Source organism: Mustela nivalis, assembly GCF_964662115.1.
Source record: "Mustela nivalis genome assembly, chromosome: 3".
Lineage (NCBI taxonomy): Eukaryota > Metazoa > Chordata > Mammalia > Carnivora > Mustelidae > Mustela > Mustela nivalis.
Genome location: NC_139022.1, coordinates 1785217 through 1799078, shown reverse-complemented (window position 1 = coordinate 1799078; position 13862 = coordinate 1785217). Strand labels below are relative to the sequence as shown.

The 13862-nt window shown below is 43.7% G+C and overlaps 1 long non-coding RNA gene across 2 annotated transcripts in view; it reads right to left on the bottom strand.

Annotated features, from left to right (window-relative positions):
* Nucleotides 1–13862, bottom strand: part of LOC309861260 — a 40372-nt gene that overhangs the window by 21999 nt on the left and 4511 nt on the right. The window contains exons 2-3 of one of the 2 annotated variants that reach the window (XR_014309830.1): nucleotides 8320–8511; nucleotides 3445–3584 (exon numbers count right to left, since the gene is read on the bottom strand). This is a non-coding gene — a long non-coding RNA (uncharacterized lncRNA). The remainder of the gene's footprint in view (nucleotides 1–3444; nucleotides 3585–8319; nucleotides 8512–13862) is intronic. The other variant, XR_014309831.1, reaches the window with a different exon arrangement.

The following is a 13862-nucleotide window of genomic DNA, read 5'->3' as shown; positions in this document are numbered from 1 at the left end:
GGAAAGTAACATGGCACCCAACTACAAGTGGCATGCAGAGGTTGATGCAGAGACAATCCCTGAAGGAAGGGACTGGAATTTGTATGTTGAGTCAGGAAGGGAGGAACATGAGTTATCAGTCCTTCCACCCCCCCCCCCCCTGTTTTGGCCATTAGCAGAGGGTTCACCCTGCACAGGAAAATGGCCAATGCTGGGGCACAGGAGGGAGGTTTCTCACATATCTTACCTCATTCCATGTGTGTTATGTCCTGGGAAGAGAAACCTTGTATTTACAGACAATATGGAAGAACCTTCAGCCATGTGTCCCCAGTTCAAATGACATCAGAACTCGTTCATCCTGGATTACACCACACACATCTCCCCAGTGTGGAAGAGGCTTTGGTTGCGACTCTAACCTCGGGAGACACGAGAGAACTCACCCTTCTGAGGAAAGTAGACGTGATACACATGGGGGAAACAATTCTAGGCCAGGGCTCACCTCTGCACACAGCAAAATCACAGGAGAGGCACCTTAGCGATGTAACAAGGGTGGGAGACCCTTAATTCAGAGAGCTCTGTTCCTATTCTTCCCCATGACCTCACATGGGTTAGAAGCCATGTGGTGGCATTGTTGTACCAGAGCTCACAGCAACATGCATCCCTTCGAGGACATGGGCACATTGTCACAGACAGAAACTGGTTGAATCTATCTTCAAGGGAAAGCATTTAGTACAGACATACCCTTAGCCAGCATCTGAGGATCCACAGCAGTGGGAACATGTGGTCAACATGGAAGAGCTGTTAGATACAGCTCTCACATTTGGAGACACCTGACAACTCAGAGCAGGGCAACCTGTGTCTGTCATTACTGGGGTCCTGTCTGTACCTAGAGTGCCCACCTTTCTCACCACCACAAAAATTAGAGAGTACAAACCGTGTGTCTCTAATCACTGTGGCAGAGCCTTCTCTCAGATGTGGTCACTTTCTCAACACCAGAGAATTCACACATGGAGAGCCACTAGCGCTGTGTCTTGGTGGAAGATTCAGCTGGGGCTCAGGCCTGAGCTCCTGCTACCATCTCAGAGAGCGGGTCATCCCTCATTAAGGAGAAAAGGTGCAGGGACCTCCGGGGACACCCTGCATCGTTGCTGCTGCTGAATGCTGATGAAATCCATGTGGGAATCCCATTCTTCATGGAGCCAACACGTGAAGGACCTGGGAGGATTCACACAGAAGAAAATCCTCTTGGAGAGATGAGGAAAGGAATGTTCTCAGGTGTCCCTTCTTCCTTAGCCAACAAAGACACCCTCACACTGAAAAAACACTGATCCCAATAAAATGGGGGGAAATTCTTACCCAGACACTCACATCAGAAAATCACTCGGCAAATACCTCCAAAGGGATTTCTTAGGGTGAAAATGAGATACAAACTTAGACACTGACAATTTTTCACTACAAACACATACAACTGCGTCACATTCTGAGGGATGCTGAATACAATATTGCAGTAACCAATAGCTAGAAATAAATAAAATCTGCTCCCATCCATCAGTACTTGCATAAAGGCCAGTATCACTGAAACAGAGGGGTCTCACAACCATGCACACTGTGCCAATTAAGAACGGGGGACTTTTCCTTTACTAGCAACTGACACTGGTACTGTCTCTTGGTAGGAAATTTGACACATATATACACTGACTGGGATCCATGAGAACATCAATTGAAGGATTAACTTAGAATATTAGAGCAAAAGGTGATTTATGTATGTTCATGAAAACATTAATCTATCAATGTATGGAGATTGCAAGGATGAATGGCAAAAAGACTCAACAAACACATGGTTTGTGATCTACCTCTCATGTGTCCTTAATTTTACTAATATTGTCCTCATAAATTGGAAAGGATTCATAAATTAATTACATGCTTAGAAATATTCCTAATTTCATTACTTATTTGAGAGTGAAAGAGCTGGAGAGGGAGCAAGAACAGTCCGAGTTGGGCAGCAGAGAAGAGGGAGAGAAAGCAGGCTTCACATTGAGAAGGGTGCCCAATGCAGGGCCTGATCATCCAGGATCCAGGGATCCTGACCTCATCCAAAGTCAGATGCTTAATCAACTGTGACACCCAGGGACTTGCAAATTAATTTCATCTTTTACAATGGTGCTATTTTTGAAGAATTGTGTATATCAGGACAGGAATTAAACTCTACTGTTCAGATTGAGGCAGTGAGGGCTTCCTCCCCGTCTATGAGAATCTGGTAGCCAACTGCTTTTCTCCACCACCAAGAATAGCTCCTTATCTCTTGGCCTGAGAAGGTGTAAGATCACTGCCGATATGGAAACAGTCCCTGATTTAGATTGAGAACAGGAGGGGATACGTATGCTCCCTTCCATAAACACAAAGCACATCCAGGAATGCCTATATGGTTCTTTTATTTAAGGGACACTTGATTTTTGCTCAAGTCCTGATATCAGGGTTGTCAGATCAAGCCTCTGACATGTATCATGCTCTGCACCACAGGTGGAGAATATGTTAGGGTCTCTCTCTCCCTCCATACCTCCCCTTCCAAACTTGGCTACCAGAAGTTCCACGATGTCAATGCCAGACCAAAGGAGGAGCGTGTAGGACAAGAGGTGACCCAGACGACAATCACCAACTATTGGCAAGAGACTAAATAAACTTCCTGCTGCTCCCAGAACCAAACAGAAGACTTGCAGAAACCCTATTACAACTGCATTTCACATGACCATCTTAGCAATACTTACTTCTCCTAGAATCTTCATATTAGAAATATGTTCTCATTCATCTACCCTGAGTCTTCAGTGATATTAATTCCTACAGAAGCTGTGCAAACACTCTACCTCCTCATGTCCTTTCTACTCTATGTGAGTGACCTTCTTACTGATCCTCTTGATTTTGGCTGAGATTATGATCCCCGGATTGTGAGATCAAGCCCTGTGTCATGCTCTGCAAAGCGTGTGGAACCTGTCCAGTATTTCTCTCTCTCTCTCTCTCTCTCTCTCTCTATCTCTCTCGTTCCTCCCCTTCTAAAGAAAAAAAAAAAAGGCTCGTCCACTCAGAGATCCATTTGTAAAGATTCCCGATATTCTTTACTCAGTTTACTGGCCCTAAAAAGAATGTGTTGACAGAAAACACTATTTTGGAGAGAATGTCTATTTATAAGACAACCCTGCAATAACTCAGGATTCTGCTAACAGAAGCAAACTGTAGTTCAGATGTTTTGTTTGGGGCAGGGACTTGCAGAACCTTCTCCATACGTGCCACTAAGTAATTTTCTCCAAGAAAGAAACCCTAGATATTCTAGTTAAGTGTACATCTCCAATTTAATCGAAAAGAAAAGGGTATCTTTCCCTCTGGAAGAAAGACAGAAGCCAGCAAAAGAGGCACCCACGTCACGCCATGAACCTCAACCCAGGCAGTAGTTTCAGAACCAGGACAACTTACTGCTTACATGCCATCCACCATGGAGACGACAGGGGTCACACTCCTGTACATGTTGCACTTGAATCTGCACTGAAGAGACAGAGGCCAGACACATTGGATGTTGCCAAGGAGGCCAAGTCACCTTAGCCTCGAAGCACCACCTGTAAAAGCAGAGAGAGCATTTAGGTGAGGTGTCAGGACCCATACTCGGGAAGACATAATGTCATACAAAACTGAAAGCATGTTCCTCCCTTCCAGCAGAGAGCCCAAGAGCAAAGAGACCAAAACCACAAGATCCTGAAATCTGTGAAAGAATTAGCATTGCTTCTGGCAGATCTTCAAATAATATATGCATGGTAAATTGGCTACCAGGAGTTCCATAATATCTATGCCAGTCCCAAGCAGGAGGATGTAGGCCAAGAGATGGCCCAGAGGTCAATCACCATTTGCAACTAGTGACGAGAGTCTAAGTAAAGTTCCTGCTGCTCTGAGAACCTGAACTGAAGATCTGCAGAAACCCTATTTCAACTGCATTTTGCATGACCGTCCTAGGGTTCCTTACTTCTTCTTAAATCTTTTTTCACCTTTGACATGCGTTCTCATTAATCTACCCTGTAACTTCAATGACACAGAACACCCATAGAAGATGTGCACATACTCTACCTTCTCAATGTCTTTTCTACTCTATGTGAGTGACTCTGTTAGTCTTTCTCTTTTCACAACTCTATTTGGCTGAAATGAGCCTCTGGTCTTTCCTTTCTAAGACATGCCTCTCATGGACCCTGGAACTCAAAAATAAATAAATAAATAAATAAATAAATAAATAAATAAATAAATCAACAACTAATCACCACCCAATATGACCCAAAGGGCCAGCCCTCCAGCAACTAGCTTCTAGAGGATTCTGGGACAATTTGGGGTATAGTTCTGATAGGATTTTCCCAATAAGAAAACACTGCCAGCCTCCAAACTTGATTGCAAACTAAATAGAATCAGAGCTTCACGGGACCCATTGTGAGGCAAAGAAATGCCTGGTGGTGGTGGCAGTGGGTGCCAGTCCACGTGGCTGATGGATTTCAGTTCAACGGATTTGAGATAGTTTCTTAGATGAAAGAAGGCAGCCACAAGCACACTTGGTTCATTAGCATCTATTCTAAATAAGCCTGGCAGGCATAATGATGGACCATTTCATAAAGATTTTGAAACCCTGCTGTGCTGGAACTTTTCATGAGGAATATCTAGAGTGAAATTTCAGTAGTGTCCAAGCCAAAGCCAAGTGTGATGCTCCCATCAGACTTGACTGCAATACCTGTCGATTTGGGTTGATTCCTCTTCTTGAGGTCCCCCAAATATCCTGAGGTTCCTATACCTGCCAACAAGTAACTTTCCCTACTCATCTGGCAAGGCTCCTGGGCACTGTGCCATTGAGGTGTGAAGCTGCTATTGCAAAGGGGCTCCACAAATCCACCCTTAATTCCTAAAAATTGTCTGGTCATTATCTGACTCTATACACGTTACTCTCAAATTGGACATTTAGCTCAATCCCTCGATAAAATAACCAATGTTTCCAGCAGTGTCCTGTTACAAGAAAAAGTCACTTGTGCTGACTGAACCTATGCCAATAATCCTATGTACCTTGGAAGAGAGAATTCTCCCTGAGAGCTTCTGAATGATGGAGGACTCAGGGAGGGAGAGAAGTTAAATGCTCCCATTTGCTCACACAGAAATATTTCATCACATTTCTGTAGATCATGGATACTTTTAGATACAGAAATACAGATACATGGATACAGATACAGATACATAGGCACTTTCCCTCATTATGGAAGAAGAAACATTAAATAACCAGCAATGTTTCAAACAAGAGTCACAAAGGTAGACTCATCTTATCTTCCTCAACTCACTCTGTCCCCCCCACCCTTAGTAATTCTTGTTCGGCTTGAATGCAGCTTTTCCATGAGTTCTGCAAATCTGTACCCCATTGAATTTGAGGATTTTCATGATCAGACACTAAGACCCCATGAGACACATCACCATGTAAAGTCATAGGCATATAGTGGTAGAGTAGTAATGAAAGGCCTGTGGACACACGCTTAATGAGATATATTTTCACCAAACATTGAAGGCAAGACATAGCATGGAGGTAGAGAGACCACAAGACCTGCATCCTGGTCCCTATAGCATGGCGTGTCCATGAGTTTCCATATCTCCAAGCTGAACACACTCATGTCTTCTGAGATAAGGGTTCTGCTTCTAGAATTTTCTCCCAAGGAGAAAACCAGAGGGGTTGTAAAGGATTTGCAACAGTGTTCATGGAGGCTTCCTGGATGACGGTGAAACCCTGCAGCCAAACATGTTGCCTGAGGCCCACAAAACTGTTCAGTGCCCACTTTGAATCCACCATGGTCATGCAGGTCTAGCCCTTTCTTCCCCGGTTGCACAGCACATCCTCTCCTGGTGTCCACCAGGCCACTCAGCCTCTGTGTTCCATGTCCTTGATGGATCTCTTTGGAAGATGGTAACCTGCATAGGGGTGGAAGGAGCAAATATACTCCTTCCCACCCTTTCTCCCTCCTTGCACCCATCCAAGGTTTGTGCAGGGGGAGCAGAGCTGCAGGGACATGCAGATAAATTTCTTGTTCTGTGGAGCTTCCAAGAATCCCCTTGCCCAGAGCCTGAGCCTTAGCACTTAGCAGGATATTTTGGTCTATAACCCCACCACCCACCCCAGCCATGTGGCAGCATTCCCTCCATCCAACGCCTAAGTGCTGACCTAGGCACTCAAAAGGAGACTGGATTAGGAGACACACACACTGTACCCAGGTGCCTGACTGTGCTCCACACCACACCTTATCCTTCAGGGTTGTGGTGATGTCAGAATTCCCGCTGTGTGCTTTTTGCCATGAGACATGCCAACCCTCCAATGTGTCAGAGAACAGAGCCGGATTTCAGGCCCCCTGTGATCTGGCTGGCTGATGCGACTGCCTGGGCCTTCCCACCTCCTTCCCTGCCTCCAGTCCTTTCCTATGAGCATCTGCCTAGGCCTTTCAATTCTGGCTCTGCTCTGGTGCCCCAGGCCCTGGTTGCAGGCCATCAACAGGTAGTTGAGGGGCCACAGACTCTGGCTTGCTGGCCCTGTGCCCCCCTCAACCCAACCACCATGTTGACCAATGTGGATCAAAGTGCCAGATAGGACTGCAGCCCCTGCCTTCCTGCTCAACCTCAGAGGGCACATCTGAAGCAAGTCACGTCAGATCCAAATACCTGCTCCCAGCCCCCTCCCCACCAGGCAAATAACACTTAGGCACATATGTATAGGGAAGCCAACATATTCTTAAAATTTTATTTATTTATTTATTTGATAGACACAGATCACAAGTAGGCAGAGAGGTAGGCAGAGAGAGAGAGGGGGAAGTGGGCTCCCCGCTGAGCAGAGAGCCCAACACGGGACTCGATCCCAGGACCCTGAGATCACGACCTGAGCCAAAAGCAGAGGCCCAACCCACTGAGCCACCCAGGTGCCCAGGGAAGCCAACATATTCTTCATCCAACATTGCATATCACTCAGCCTCTCATGGTATGCAGGGTGGTCAGAGGAGGATTCAGCACAACAGAACAAACAACATGAGTAGTGAGCAAATGTGTTTCTCCTGGGGCAGCAACATTGCAAGATACCCTGCAGTAGGCCTGGTTATCAGCCTACCTGTGCTCCAGTAAGAGCCCTGCTCTGACATTGATGAGCAAGCCACAGACCAAAAGTACCTCTGCAGGTAAATGGGCCCAAATATATCTTGGATCATTTCATTTTATTGTTTTGATTTTGCTCCAAAGTCCAGGGAGATATCTCTGGGGCATGGATGGGGCTCTCCATTCAAGAACACAGGATGTTAATGAGCCATATGTTCCCCTAAACACAACTCCTGGGATAGGCCCAGTCAAGCTTCTACCCATGGGTTACTGTGTGACCTCAGCAGGACCAAAGCACAGCCTGCTCCCGGGATGTGCAGAGAACAGGGATGCAGTCCCTGTGCCTCACATTTGGAAGCCAGAACTCTAAGGGAACTATGCAAGTGGGCTGTTTGTAGCACAGAAACTGGCAGGCATCATGCCTCCCTGAAAGCCACCCAGGCTCCTGGAAGCCTTTCAGTGGCTGATCTGCATTCCAGATCGCCCCTGTCCTGTTCTGACATTGACCTAACCTGGAACCTCTGTGGTCCCTCCAAGGTCGCTGGCATAAGAAAGGGCCTAGCGTAGTTGGGGTAGCCCTGGGAAGGGAAACCACTGAGGCAAATCCCAAAATGAGGCTGGAGGACATATCAGGGGCTCACTGATATGAAAATCCAAAGGAGATTGCTTTGGAAACAGGGAGCCCAGAGTCTGTGGAGGGTGTTTACATCACTGCCTCAACAGCTCTGTCCCTGTCGAATGACTGAATCTGTCTGTGCCTCACACCTTCCATAGAAGTGGGCGTCACAGCACTTTGTACCCCAGGATTTGGAGAGGAGAAACCAAGACAATGAACAATAAAATCACCTCAACAGTGGTTGGAAGAGAAGCAGCATCCATGAAGACATATTTTCCTATGATAGCTTGGTAGAAAAGGTTGTTTTGGAACCCCTGGCTCAGCTGGTCATGTCGTTTTGAACATCAGAGAAAAAGAACCTGGCTTCATGGAGCCTCCCTCCAACATGGTGACTCAGATCCACCCTGACTAAGTTATACAACCTCCTCTCCAGGGACATTCCTGCCAATCTGGTAAATATCGGGCTGTGTAGACACACTACCCTGCAAACTCTGCCCCAGGAAGCTGTGGACCCAGCAAGTTTGTGGCTCCCAGTTGGGCCTAGCTGTCCTCCCCGTGTCACCAGGACAGTGGACCTGGGCCTCTGGCCTTACCTCACTTCTCAGTGGTGATGATAGTGGCCTCTAGGAGTTCCTCAGCCCTGCCTCATCTTGGTCATCAGTCTGAAGATGTATGCTGACACTGGGTCCAGCTAAGTGGCTGTGAATTGCCTCAACATGGCACCCATCTCCACTGTGGTGAAAGTGCTGGTGTTGCTGTTGGCCAGCAGTAGATAATCTGATACCCTGTGGGTGGGACAGGAGGGCCACACATCAGTCTCATCACCCCCTCGGACCCCACATTCCCGCCACCCTACCACCACCACTCTGCCGTGTTTCCACCACGTCCTTCCTCCTCTGCCAGCATCTGAGAGGAATGTCACAGCCGCAGTGGCAGATGGAGCCTCTGAGTGCTGGGACCCCATGACTCTCGTTCACCTTCATCCATCCCACCACCAATATGTGGAAACAGTTTCATCTTTAGTGTTCAATACTTACATAAAACACCAGTACTCTTCATATCAGCAATTTAAAACCTCCCCCCCCAAAAAAACAAGTTCCAAAACCAGATGCATTTCTTGGTAAATTTTACCATTCAGGGAAGGATTCATAGCAGTCATTTGCCCACTTTTCCAAAAACTGGAAGAGAAAGTTTCTAAACTCATTTGCTGAGGCCAACATAACCCTAATGCAAAAATAAATGAGGATTCCCCAGGAAAGAGTCTTACAGTCCAATATCCCTGGTGACCATAGAAGCAAAAATGTTCAACAAAATACTAGCAACTCAAGTTCACCAATATTCTGAGAAAATCATATACTATGATCAAGTGGGATCTTTCAGGAATGCAATCATGCTTTACAGTTGCACATAGATCAAAGTGATACAGCACATTAAGAAAATAAAGAATAAAAATGATGTGATCATCTTGAGATGCAGGGAAGCATTTGACATACTTTAATAACCATTTGCAATCAAAATTCTCAATAGTGTGTGTAGACCAGGAACATATCTCAAAACCGAAAAGGCCATATATTGGGTGCCTGGGTGGTTCAGTGGGTTAAAGCCTCTGCCTTAAGCTCAGGTCATTATCCCAGGGTCCTGGATTGAGCCCTGCATCAGGCTCTCTGCTCAGCAGGAAGCCTGCTTCCTCCTCTCTCTGCCTCTCTGCCTACTTGTGATATATATATATATCAAATAAATAAATAAAATCTTTTATATAAAAAGGCCATATATGACAACCACACAGATTACGTCACATCTGATAGTGAAAAGTTTTAGCTGTTTCTATTTCCTCTAAGATCGCCTAGGTTAGGAACATTGCCGATATTTCCTTGCCACTTTTGCTGAACACAATATTGAAAATCCAAGGCAGAACAATTATGCAAGAAGGTAATCAGAAGGCATCAAAACTGGAAAGAAATAAGTAAAATGGTCACTACTTTCAGATGATATAGAATATAAGGAAAACCTCAAAAAAGCCAGTGAAAAATTGTTCAAACTATGACTAAATTCAGTAAAGGGGCAGGATACAATATCAGTACCCCAAAATCTGCTGTGTTTCAATATGCTAATAACAAATCATCAGATAATCAATTAGGAAGATCATCTCACCTGAAGTTATATGAAAAAGAATGAAACACCCAGGAATATACTTCACCAAGAGGTAAAATCCTGTATGATGAAAACGACAAGACGGGAAGGAAAGAAACTGAAGGCAACACACATAAACCAAGAGACCGCATATTCACGGGTGAGAAAAATTAGTAATGGTAAAATGTCCATACTTCTCTAAGCCATCTACAGTTTCATTGCAATTCTTGTCAAAATTCTAAGGACATTTTTCACAGAAAGAGAAGAAAGATTCTAAAAATTTGTATGATGCCACAAAAGACTCTGAATATCAGAGCAACCTAGAGAAAGAAGAACCACACTAAAGGCATCGTGCTTGCTCATTTCAGACTAATGACAAAGGTAGAGTAATCAAAACAAACTATCATTGTCATAATAACAGACACACACATCACCAGAAGATAGGAGAGAGCCCAGAAGTAAACACACACACCTATGGTCCAGGACTTTTTGACAAAGGAGCCAAGAATAAACAAGGGGGAAAAATAGCCTCTGTCATCAATGGTGCTGGGAACCCTGGAGAGCCACATGCAAAAGAACAAAACTGCACCATTCTCTTACACCATACACAAAAATTAACTCAAAATGTGTCAAACGATTGAATATAAGTCCTGGAATATAAAACCTGTAGCAGAAAACACAGGGTTTGGAAAGGTCCTTGGTGAGAGGTCTTGGTAGTGGTGCTTTTAAGCAGATACCAAAGGAAAAATAAACAAAGAAGCAAAGTGTGGCCCTACATCTAACTATAAAACATCCAAACAACAAAGGAAACCATCAACAAAATAAAACGGTAACCTAAGGTAATACATTTGTAAATTATATATCCGGTAAGGGGGTAATATTCAAAATATAAAGAACTCATGCAACTGAACAATAAAACAAAGCAAAACCCACAAAAGCACCCAAAACAACAAAAACCCCACAAGTTATCTAGCGTATCAGGAGAAGTTCCAAATAGACATTTTTCTAAAGAAGACATACAGATGGTCTACAGGAACATGAAAAGATGCTCAACATTAATCATCAGAGAAATGCAAATCAAACCAGAATGAGGCCCTACTTCACACCTGTCAGAAGAGCCATTATCATAAACAGAAGAAATAGCAAGTTTTGGTAAAGATGTGGAGTAGAGGAAAACTCTAGTGCACCATTACGGGGAGTATATATGGGTGCAGTCACTACAGAAAACATTACAGAAGTTCCTTAAAAATGAGAAATAGAGCAACCAAAGGAGCCACCAATTTCCTTTCTGGGTATTTATCTGAAGGGAATGAAAACACTCATTCACAAAGGCATATTCACCCCTGTGTACACTGCAGGATTATTTACAACAGTGAAAATAAAGAACCAACCTAAATGCCATCAATGGTTGAATGAATAAAGAAATTGTGGGGGTAAACACAGTGGAATACTACTCATCCATAATAAAGGATGAAATATTTTGATTTACAACATGGTGGTCCTTGAAGGCATTATGCTAAGTAAAATAGGCCAGACAGAGAGACAAATACTAGAGATCACTTACATGTAGAACTTTAAAGCAAACAAAACAAAAACAAAAATTTGAGCTCACAGACAGAACAGATGTAGGCTGGCAGAAGTTTGAAATTGGGAGGTGGGAGAAATGGGTGAAGGTGTCAAAAGGAAAAAAGAAAACAAACCCAAATATAGCATCTTTTTTTTTTTTCAATTAAGTAATCTGTACCCCCAACATGACTCAAACTCATAACCTGGAGATCAAGAGTCACACACTCCACCAACCCCCCCAGCCAGGGTCCTGGAATTGTCATATCTTCCCATACACAATGTATGGAGAAAGGGGAAACTAATTTAATCTAGGGTATTTTGAGGGCTAGGTATTTTTTGGTAAATGTACAAATGAAAGAACACATTCTTCAGGGTCACACACTCAAGACTGTATCTAGTTCTAATATATATCATGACAGTGAGAAAGCAACTTGCCTTTTTAATTTAATTATTTATTTGAAAGACAGAGGGGGGGACATAATAAGGGGGAGGGACAGAGGGAGATGGAGAACAAGACTCCCCACTGAGCAGGGAGTCTGAACTGGGGTTTGATCCCAGGAACCTGGGATTATGTCCTGAGCCAAAGGCAAGCTTCAACAACTGAACCACTGCGGTGCCCCTACTTAACCTTTTTTTCTGCCTGTTTCTCCGCCTCTGAGGATATTATGAATATTTGCTTTTAGAACAGCTTCTATTTTTAATTTAATAATAGGTTTTAGATTTGAATGAAATAGAGGTCACTTAGAATAATACTTATGACAGTAAGCCCTCAAAAATGTTTTTAAATATCTTATTCTGGGGGTACCTGGGTGGCACAGTCAGTTAAGCAGCTGACTCTTTTTTTATAAACTTATATTTGTATCCCCAGGGGTACAGGTCTGTGAATCGCCAGGTTCACACACTTCACAGCACTCACCAAAGCACATACCCTCCCCAATGTCCATAACCCTACCCCTTTATCCCAACCCCCTTCCCTAAGCATCTGACTCTTGATTTGGACTCAAATCAAGTTCCCAACTTCTAGGAGAGAGCCCCACATCAGGCTCCACACAGCAGGTACACTGCTGGAGGATTCCCTCTCTCCCTCTGACCCTCCCCTATCTAGCATATGCTTGTGCATGCAATCTGTTTCTGTCTCTACAATAAATAAATATGTCTTTAAAAATCTTATCTTGAACATTTGGTGGTTGCATAACCATTTTCATAATCGGGCATTATCTCCTAATTTACAAAGCACTCTTATACATACTTTCTTATTGGAGTCAGGATATGGTCTTGGGAGAAGAATTTACTGTGTTTATTTATACAGGAAAATAAAGAAAACCAGATTTAGAGCAGGGCTGTGCTTTGCTCATGACTGCAGAGCTAACAGATGATCTTCTGATTTTCAGTACAATGGAGGAAGAAAAGAAAAAATCCAGACACTGTAACAAGAGCCAATGAAGGGCAGTAGAAACTGATAAGGGAATCAATGCAGTAAGACGATGCAAGCAATATTTATAAATACTTACCCACACAGCAGTGAAGCAACTAAATATGTAGAGCATATATGAACAGAACTAAAAGAAGCAATATGCACTAATACCATAGGGAAATTTAATACCTCACAGTTCTCTCAATGATACACCATCCAGACAGAAGAAAACAAAGGAAACATCAGCCTCAGAAAACCCATTACTTAGATGGACTTGACAGATACACACAGAAGCCTCCGTCCAAAAGCAGCACATGCAATGCACTCCTCTCAAGTGAACGTTGATCATTCTTCACCATAGGTCATATGTGAGGCCACAAGACAAGTCAATAAACTCCAGAAGCCTAAGATTTTCCCAAATAATGAGTGAAACCAAATCGACCATCTTTTCCAAACACAGTGGTATAGAACTAGAAATCAATTACAAGAAGAAAACTGGAAATTCATAAACACAGAGACTGAGCAACATGCTACTGAACAACCAATTGAATTCATGGGCAAACTGAAATAGTATCACAGAAATACTTTGAGGCAAATGAAAAAATAATACAATCAAACAAAAGTTATGGAATGCAGTAAAATGGGTTCAAAAATGGGGCACCCGATTAGTCAGTGGAGTGCTGTGACTCTTGATCTTGTGGTTTTGTGTTTCAACCCTACGCTGGGCATAGAGATATCTTTATTTTTTGAAGATGCCATTTATTTATTTGACACAGAGGGAGAGAGAGAAGAGACTGAGCAAAGTGTAAGGAGCAGCAGGCAGTAGAAGAGGGAAAAAGTGGTTCCCCGTGCTGAACAGAGAGCTGAGGCAGCGCTCAATTCCAGGACCCTAAATTCATGACCTGAGCCAATGTCCAATGCCTAACAGAATGAGCCACACAGGAACCCCTTAGAGCTAACTTAAAAAAAAAAAGTGGTTCTAAGAAGGAAGTTTATAGTGATACAGGCCTAACTCAAGAAACAAGA